Here is an 8,783-nt window from a genome sequence, read left to right as displayed (position 1 = left end):
ATCAAATCTAAAGGACTCAAAGGAATAAAGCCATAAACAATCTCAAATGGGCAAAATTGAGTAGAAGAATGCATACTACGATTATATGCAAATTCAACATGCGGCAAACAATCTTCCCATGTTCTCAAGTTTCGTTTAACCATGGTCCTAAGTAATTGTGACAAAGTTCTATTTACTACCCCAGTTTGACCATCGGTTTGGGGATGACATGTAGTAGAAAAAAGTAATTTAGTTCCCAATTTACCCCATAAGGTCTTCCAAAAATAGCTCAAAAACTTGGTGTCCCTATCATTGACAATAGTTCTAGGCATACCATGTAAACGTACAATTTCTCTAAAGAACAATTCAGCAACATGTTGTGCATCATCGGTTTTCCTACATGCAATAAAGTGTGACATCTTTGAAAACCTATCCACCATAACAAAAATACTATCATGCCCATACTTAGACCTAGGTAATCCAAGCACAAAATCCATAGATATGTCAATCCCAGGAGAATTAGGTATGGGCAAAGGCATGTATAACCCATTAGGTTGTGATTTAGACTTAGCTTGCTTGCATACAATACAGTTAACACATAATCTATTCACATCAGATTTCATTTTAGGCCAATAGAAATGATAATGCAAAACATCTAAAGTCTTTTGAACACCAAAGTGTCCCATCAAACCACCTTCATGTGATTCTCTCACAAGCAATTCACGCATAGAACACATAAGAATGCACATACGTTTTTCTTTGAACAAAAATCTATCATGTCTATAAAATTTATCAATAGCACCATGTTCACAAGCATAAAAAATAGAACCAAAATCGTGGTCATCAACATACAAGTCTTTGATATACTCAAAACCAAGCAATTTTGTTTCTAGAGAAGCAAGTAAAGCATACCTTCTAGATAGTGCATCGATAACTACATTTTCTTTACCTTGCTTGTACTTAATGACATAGGGAAATGCTTCAATGAATTCACTCCATTTAGCATGGCGCTTATTCAACTTGTTCTGTCCCTTCAAGTGCTTTAATGCTTCATGATCCGTGTGAATCACAAACTCCTTAGGTAGCAAATAATGCTGGCAAACATTGAGTGCACGTACAAGAGCATACAATTCCTTGTCATAAGTTGGATACTTCAAGCTAGCTCCATTCAACTTTTCACTAAAATAGGCTATTGGCTTCCCATCTTGCATTAAAACAACTCCAATACCTACACCATAAGCATCACAATCAATTTCAAAAGTTTTGGAAAAATCCGGAAGTGAAAGAATGAGAGATGAAGTAAGTTTGTCCTTTAGCATATTAAATGCATTTTCTTATTATTCTCCCTAATGAAACTTCACGTTCTTCTTTACAAGCTCGTTAAGTGGTGCGGCAAGGGTACTGAAGTCCTTGACAAACCTCCTATAGAAGCTTGCAAGCCCATGAAAGCTCCTCACATCACTAACATTCTTTGGTGTTGGCCACTCCTTAATTGCTTTTACCTTATCTTCATCGACCTGAATTCCATTTTCACTAACAACAAAACCAAGAACACAAGTTTGTTTGTGTAAAAATCACACTTAGCAAGGTTAGCATATAAAGAATTCTCACGTAAAACCATCAACACCATCCGAACATGTTCAACATGCTCACTAAAGCTCTTACTATAAATCAGAATATCATCAAAGTATACTACCATAAATTTACCAATATACGCACGCAAAACATGGTTCATTAGTCTCATAAAAGTACTTGGTGCGTTAGTTAAGCCAAAAGGCATGACCAACCACTCATACAAACCAAATTTAGTTTTGAATGCTGTTTTCCACTCATCACCTATATTCATTCTAATTTGGTGATAGCCACTTCTCAAATCAATTTTAGTAAAGATAAACACTTCCACGCAATTCATCTAACATATCATCTAACCTAGGAATAGGATGACGATATTTAATGGTAATCTTGTTAATTGCACGACAATCAATACACATACGCCAAGACCCATCTTTCTTAGGGACTAACAAAATAGGAACAGCATATAGGCTAAGACTTTCCCTAATATAACCTTTACTTAGTAGTTCCTCAACTTGGCGTTGCAGCTCTTTGGTCTCCTCGGGATTGACTCTATAGGTTGGTCTATTTGGAATGGATGACCCCGGCACAAAGTCAATTTGGTGCTCTATCCCCCTTAGTGATGGCAACCCACTAGGTAACTCCTCGGGAAACACATCGTCATATTCCTGCAAAACACTTACAAACACACTAGGAAGAGAAGAGTTAAGATTATTAGTGTTAAATAAAGTCTTCTTGTACATAAGTACAAGTACTTGCCTATTTTCACTCAAAGCCTTTCTCATGTCTCGCTCTCTAACTAAGAAACTCACTTTTTTCTCGCTTGCCTCCCCTTTTTCTTGCGCCTTACTCGTTCTTTTGCTCACATTCTTGCGCAAACCCTCGCTAAACTCTCCTTTTACCACTCGCTGCTCTCACCCCTCATTATTTTCCACACAACTCCCCTTTTGCTTATGCACCTTTTCTTTTTCATGTGCACTCTCACACTTTTTTTTCTCATATGCTTCCATTCGATCCTTTACAACTTTTTAGGACTTAATGGTGCCAAAACATATGGTTTTCCATCCATTACAAGAGAATATGCATTGGTTTGACCATTATGAATTACAGATCTATCATATAACCATGGTCTACCTAGCAACATATGACATGCTTGCATGGGAACAACATCACATAATACCTCATCATTATACTTCTTTACACTAAATGTAATCCATACTTGCTTAGTAACTCTAATCCCACTTTGATCATTAAGCCATTGCAATGTGTATGACTTAGGATGCTTAATAGTTGGAAGTCTAAGTTTATCAACCATCATAGCACTCTCTACATTAGTACAACTACCCCCATCAATGATTAAACTACAATTAGCATCATGGTTTTGTACTTTACATGTAGTATGGAATATGTTTTCCCTTTGAGCATCATCATCAATAGGTTGTAAATTAAGAGCTCTAAAAGTTATAAGTACATTGCTAACCTCACCCAATTGCACATCATCATATTTTTCCAACTCAGGCATGTCTAGGTAATCCTCCTCACTTGGTTCAGATTCTTCATCACTCTCAAAGACCACTTCACCACCTTGAATTGCCATGGTTCGCTTGTTTGGACATTGGGAAGATATATGTCCATACCCCAAACACTTGAAGCATTGCACTTTCTTTGATTTGAGGTCACTTTGCATCGTTGGTTTAGTGTTAACATCAAATTTAGGGGTTGGCTTAATGTCCTTTGATGCCTCACGACCCTTGTTAGGGGGCTGGTTGCTCCCTTTCCATGCGTTACTCCATTTTGAGCTAGGGGCAGCACTTCTGCTCTTGGTTTTTAATTGCTTTTCCACCTTTATGGCCATGTGCAACATGTCCTCCATCTCTACATAATGCTGCAATTCAATTATGTTAGCAATATCATGATTCAAACCATGTAAAAATCTTGCCATTGTGGCTTCCCTATCCTCATCTATATTGGCTCTAATCATAGCTATGTCCATAGATTGCCAGTACTCCTCAACACTCTTACTACCTTGTACTAAATTTTGTAACTTGTTGTACAAATCCCTTTGGTAGTGCAATGGCACAAACCTTTTACGCATAATGCGTTTAACCTCATCCCATGAACCAACTTCGTGTTCTCCATGACGCCTACGACCACTCACCAATTGATCCCACCAAATGGCAGCATAATCCAAAATTCAACAACAACAAGTTTAACCTCTTTAGACTCACTATAGTTATGACATTAAAAAACCCTTTCAACCTTCTTTTCCCACTCCAAATAAACTTCAGGGTCACTCTTACCATGAAAAGATGGTATTTTCATCTTAATGCTACTCAAATTAGTGTCAATTTTGGGTTGGAGATTATGTCTAGACCCTTTAGACTCACTTTCTTGGTCATTATCAGAACCATCCCCTTTAGACGTTTTAGGCATATCATTCAATAACCTAGTTAATTTGTCATCTTGTTTTTGAAATTGTTTTGTCATACGTTCTACTACATCTCTCAATGTATAAGCTAAATTTTCCAAAGTCAATGATGGTTCAGATGACATGGTTAAATCAAAAGACTAGGAAAGAAAACAAAAAAAAAGACGTGATCAAGTGTTATACTCTGGAGGCTTCTTATAGTTAAAGGCAAAACAAGAAAAGATCACTCCCTCACGTGTTTCACTCATAAAGAATTGAATTCCTTATAGAAATTAAATCAAATTGTTCTAGTAATCACAAGAACAAGTTTTTCACAACCTCTTAACGCTTATTAATTCTGAAGTTCAATAGAACACTCGTGAATCAATAAAATGAATTATAAGCGTGTGAACAAAACAAGCTTACAACTAATCGAACAAGACTCAATTAACCCAAAAGAAAAGCTTTTTAAGAGAAAACAAACAAAATTACCCAAATCAGAATTATAAGAATGAAGAACAACTCAAATTAATTAAAAGGAATTGCGAAATGAATCAATCAAGAGTCAATTCTTCAAGAACTCCCAACACAAATGGTTAGGGTTAGTTTTCCGTTCCTTCCTTTTTTTTTTTGGAAATCTGCCTTGGTATGCGGGCAGCAATGAAAATAGTATACTTTTTTTTTAATTTATAATGATGCGAACAGAAATTGAGATGAAATAGAAGACAGACTCTTTAATTGAAAAAAATGAACCAACTTACAAGTTTGGCTCTGATACCAAATGATACGAACTCGAACCGGATACGTTCAAACACCAAGATAAGTAATGGTGAGAAAATCAAACCGATAAATGCTCTCCCTATTTAAGAGGAAGCACCCTTACCAATAAGTTCGAATTTGTCGCCCCAAAATCTAACTTGAAAGTTTGCAATTGATTATGGAACTAACAAACTTAGCAATAGAACTACTAAGCCCTTTAGTTATAAATAGATGAAGAATGTTCAAACAACTCAAGAAACTAATAAAAAGTTAATTGATTGATCAAACATGTAGATGTGAAACTAAATCAAACAAGTTAATTTAATCTCAAGAAATTCAATAAGGAACACCTTAAGGAATAAGAGTTAACAACTCAAATAAAACTTCATTCAGAAATGTATATTGATCTTATGTGCTTTAGCCGAAATACATAGCTCTATTTATAGAGTATTGAAATGATTCTAACCCTAAAAAGGACTAAGAGATAAGCAATAAAGAATCAAACCCTAAAAGACTTCTAATGTGCGACTGCCTCCTTCTCTAAGCATAAGTGGTGGCTGCCCTAGGGTTAGGTGAGACCTTCAATGCTTCTAGAAACCCTAATGTGCAGCCCAATGCTTCTAGAAACCCTAGGAAAACCTGTTGACTTTGATCCTTGACCTTGTTCCATGACCAGAAGTTTAAACTTCATTAATAGCTATTAATGTCACTTCAAGGCGTTGTTATCTTCATTAAAAGCACCATCATTAGCCATATTCAAAACATGCTCCAAGTAAGAATTTAAGGCTTGCTTGAACATTTTACTCCTTGCTCGTGTCATTGGTCCTCCATAGGCTAGTGGATCCATGCTAGTTGACTTAGATGCATCCTTGGTTGCATCACTTTGTATACTCATATTTTCAATTGCCTTTTTACGTGAAAATCAACATTGGTAATGAAGACTCCCGGTTACTCAACAACTAAAACTAGCGTAGTAGAATTATTAACTTAGAGCTTTTAACTTACCCATATCATTTCCCACAAACATAGGTAAACCATAATAATAATGTAATACCCGAAATTTTTCTTTAATAAAGATAATATTAATAATGATTAATAAATGAGTTTTTATTTAAATTAATTTTATTTTATTTTTATTTGGTTTAATTTAGAATGATTAATGGAAATTTTAATATTTGGCAAATAAAGGAGTTATTTTTCTATACCCAATTAGTTGGATCTTTAAGAAATTAATTAAGCAAATTATTTGAGAAATAAATTATATTTTGGTTATTCAATTTTCTCCAAATGTGTATATACATATACATATACATATATATATACATATATCTATACATATAAATATGTATACATATATATACATATACATATACATATATATATATATATGTATATATACATATATATACATATATACATATGTACATATACATATATATATGTACATATACATATATATATGTACATATAATATTGGAAAATTTTAGAAAAATCTGTAAAGGATGTTTTTATAAAAGAATTTTTGGGGAAATGGATATTTTAATTAGCTAGTGGTATTAAATTTTAAGTTGGAAAATAGTTAGCAAATTGATTAATTAAATTAATTATGTTAGGACTAAATTGAAAATTTATTTTGAGATGAGAATTAAAAGTATAATTTTATTATTATGGGGGTTTAATAAAAATTTGTATGTTTGGTATTTTTGTAAATAAATTTGTCGGCCAAGGGTATATATGTAATTGTGTATTTTCAATAATTTTAATTTGGCCCAAATTAAATAGTTAGAGGCTTAATTGAAAGGCTAAAGAAAAGGTTGGGGGTTAATTGGAATTTTTATAGGGTAAAATTGCAGTAATTAAAAAAGTTGAGGGACTAGATGGTATGAAAGAAAATTTGCAGGGACCTAATGTCGATATTGGAAGGAAAGAAAGAAGAAAATAAGAAGGAGAGAGAGAGAGATCGGGTAAGAAGGAGGAAGCTTCCGTAGGCTACCATGGCAGCCGATGATTCCGTCCGTCTGAGGCACGGCGGAGCAGGCCGGAACTGCAGCGGAGGCCAGCTAGCTTGGTGGAGGAAGCGGCAGTAGCTTCGACGGCATCAGGTGGTAGCGAGTATGCGGGGGAGCGGCAACAGCTTCTTGCCGTTATTGTGGTCATCTCTGGCAACCATTTTGGGTGGTTCCAGTCTCAAAATGACCAGCAACTAGCGAGCTTTCTTTCTTGCCCACCATTTCCCCTTGAGGCTGCCAGAATTACAAGATCCGACGAAGTGAAAAGTAGGGGGCAGCGACGTTTTCAGGCTTTTCCAGCGAGCTCCGGCGAGCTATGGATGATCGGAGGATGTATCCCGGCTCTCCTCAGCTCAAGCTTCGCAATGGCACTGGTTTCGTGGTGATCAGACTTTGTTTGCGAATCGACGGCTGAGATCGTCCATAAATTACTCCAGATGATCGGGGGTCGAAATCAAAAAATCGAAAGCGGAGATCGTCATCAGCGCGTCGTTTCGAGTTCGACGGTATGTTCAGATTGTCGATCGGACTCCGGCGGTTGGAGGCGAGTCGACCGAGCGATCAAGCGTCTCGATAATTTTTTCTGGCCCGTTGATTTTAGAATTCTTTGATTTAATTTATGCTTATTGATTTGTGTTGAGTATTAGATGATATTTGTGAGTAAAAAATAATTATTTTTCGGACTGCCTGCCGTAGTCGTGATTTTTGTGCTATGTGGCGGAGTTGGAAAAATAGTGAAGTCTTGGGGACCCGACTCCCGTTGTATTAAATTATTGGATATTTGTAGTATTTTTCTGGTAGGTCCTGGACCTGTTTTATGGGGGGGTAAATGTCCGTATTGTAGGGGAGGTTCTGCCGAATTTTCGGTAGAATTTATCCGAGTCGAGATTCTTAGACAGTCAGTCCTAGGAATCTAGACCTAGGATTAATGGTCAATTGTTTCAGCATTTTGATAAATTGTTTTCCGTGATTAGATAATCCATATATTCCGCTCGGTCCAACAGAGGCACCGGAGCAGAGCTAGGAGGTCGCCAAAGCTGTGAGTTAGAGTTATATATCTGCTTACGTGTGTCATACAAATATTTTATATGATATCTCTGATTTAATGATTAATATTTTGACTAATTGGTTATGTACTGTTTATGCATGCTTCATTTTCCACATTACAATTTTTATTGATTTTGTGTTGACTCGGGATGGGACGACAGTAGAATATATGAGTTTTATGAGTGTTCCGGTATAAATCTGAGAGTGATGGAAAAGGGTGAATAGGTAAACTTAAAAAGGAAAGATTAGGACTTGCCCTGGTCGAGCATCGCTCTCTGGGCTTAGTAGAGTGTGTTTGCCAAAGTAAAGGTCCTTAGTCGAGCATTGTTCTCTGGGCGCTGGCTTATTTGGATGCCTAAGTGACCAGACTGGAGGTAAGGTCCCTGGTCGAGCTTCGCTCTCTAGGCGCCAGTCTTATTGGAATAAAAGAGCTGAAAGACTAAGGCTGATAGTGAACATTAAGTGATCGGACTGGAGTTAAGGACCCTGGTTGAGCTTCGCTCTCTAGGCACCAGTCCTGTTGGAATGAGATTAGTCGGGATGTTAGAGTTGAGGCTAGTCGAGAAGTCAGTATTGAGGTAAATCGAGATGCTAGTGTTGGGATTAGGGTTCTACTGAGGTACCCCGTCCCGTTGTGTGTGAAAATTATGACACGTTTATTTTTGTATGACTTAGTATTTATTTCAAATTAAATAAATGTATTATTGAAGTGATTGCAACTGTTTTTTTAGATATATGACTTTACTCACTCTTGAGACTGACAGTCTCAATTTCACTGTTTTTCCAGATCGTGACTGTTAGTCTTCCCGCGACTCTTATCTAGTAACCTGACTCCTTCATCATTGGGTGGTGTATTTGATTTGATATGTTAATTTGTAAAATCTTAGATTCTCCACAGTTGAAATAGCAAATGTATCAGTGGTGATGCTTTGTAGTTTCGAGTCTAGCCTAATTCTTCTGGCAGACCGAATTAATTATGTAAAATGTAACCATTAAGATAATTGTGGCAT

The sequence above is a fragment of the Ricinus communis genome, chromosome 2 (genome assembly GCF_019578655.1).
Source record: "Ricinus communis isolate WT05 ecotype wild-type chromosome 2, ASM1957865v1, whole genome shotgun sequence".
Classification (NCBI taxonomy): Eukaryota; Viridiplantae; Streptophyta; class Magnoliopsida; order Malpighiales; family Euphorbiaceae; genus Ricinus; species Ricinus communis.
The sequence above is the reverse complement of the archived record's forward strand: the minus strand, read 5'-3'. Positions refer to the sequence as shown.